The sequence below is a fragment of the Penaeus monodon genome, chromosome 5, assembly GCF_015228065.2.
Source record: "Penaeus monodon isolate SGIC_2016 chromosome 5, NSTDA_Pmon_1, whole genome shotgun sequence".
Taxonomy (NCBI): domain Eukaryota; kingdom Metazoa; phylum Arthropoda; class Malacostraca; order Decapoda; family Penaeidae; genus Penaeus; species Penaeus monodon.
In genome coordinates, this window is record NC_051390.1 from 34511948 (window position 1) to 34513830 (window position 1883).

Here is a 1883-nt window from a genome sequence, read left to right on the forward strand (position 1 = left end):
TCCCTCCTCCACCTACTCCTTTGTCTCCTCTTCTTCCTTTCCTTCTATTTCCCTTTTCGCTCTCCCTCCTCTTATCCTTCAGTCCTCCTCCCCTTCCTTCGCTTCCTCCTTTTGCTCAAGCCCCGCCTCCTTCACTTATTTCTTTCCTCTTCATCTCCCTAACCTATCCCTTCTATCCATGAGACTCCTACATTCTTCCCCACCTATCCCCCCCCAGCCTCAGTCTGTCCCTTATACTCCCCCTCCCACCTATCCTATAAGCCTTATACCCTCCTCCCCACTGCCTCTCTTATACCTACCTCCTTGCTCACCTACGCCGCCCCCCTGCATCACCTATCCCTCGAACCCCCCTATCCCCACTTCCCCAACACCTATTCCTCGAAACCCACCTTCCTCCCATCTCCTCCCTCTCCACCAACTATCCCTGGGATCACCACTTCCCCATCCCCTCTCCATCACCTATCACCCCCCCCCCCCAAGGCGAGGCGAGGCGAGGCAAGTGGTTCCGAGTCGGTCTCCCTCGCCGCCCTTTACACTCCGTCCATCGCTCGTATGTGTCACAGCGCCGCCCGACCGCCGTACGTTCTTGCCTCCCGTTCGTCGTTATTTTTACAGTTTTTTCTCTGAATGGAGGACGTGTGTGGGAAAGTATATATATTTTTTGAGGGGTAGGGGGTGGGTGTGGAGTATGTGGGGTTTATGGTGGGTAGGGATGTTGGTGCTGGGGCTTGGTGGATACTGTATGTGTGGGTATGGGGAGGGCATGAATGGGTGTTTTGTGCATGCGTGTGGGGAAGGTCCTTTGTACTTGTGTGTGCGCATATGTTTATGTGTTTGGATGAAATTTCATGCTTGTGTTATCTGTATTTATGGGTATATGTGTATGCGTCCTGTCTTGCCCAGGGTTTGAATGCACTGTCCTTTCTCAATGACATACCATCCATCTGGGATCTCTTGTTGCAGTATCAGAAAAAAATACGTCCACCCACATCTTCAAGAAAGAAAAGGTATATAAACTCCCAAATTTCTGCATCTACATACACAATGATACTAGAAACAGCAAACACAATGCGTTGTAGCTACTTTCCGCTCCCTGAGTTATAATTGCTGGTATATGTCGGAAACAACGATCGCCAATATATTTTTGCCCGCGGTCTCTCAGTTCCTGCCTCCTCCGCCGTGTATTCACTTTTCGGGCCCGGAGCAGAAACAGTGGTACATCTAGCTCCTTAATTCCCAACGAGAAGGAGGTAATGATAATGGCACTTATCTCTACTACATCGAGATTTTATAAATTTTACCTACTACCTGCTGCTACCGGATAAACAAGATGGGGCTGGCGTTAACTGGCCTATCGAAGAAGCATGATCTACGGGGCCGTTTCATTATTTACCTTCCTTTTTTCGGCCTTTCATAGCGCTTTTTCGTATAAAGGTGATTGGCCCCGACGTCCGCGGTGGGATGGGGGAGGCTGCGCTATTCAGACAAAAATAAGAAAAGAAATGATAATGCTAGTATTAATGATGTTATTAATGATAATATTAAGAGTGATAATATTAATAATGATAATAGTGATGATAATAATGATAATATTAAGAATAATGATAGTGATGATAATATGTAATGATATTATATAATTACAATTTAAAAAATAGTTTTAGTGATGATTAACTAATACTTGATTTAAAGATATGATATAATGATTTAAAAATAATAATAATAATAATAATAATAATAAATAATTATAATTTAAAATAATAATAATAATGATAATAATAATAATAAAAATAATAATAATAATAACAATGGATAATAATAATAATAATAATAATAATAATAATAATAATAATAATAATAATAATTAAATTTAAAAATAATAATAA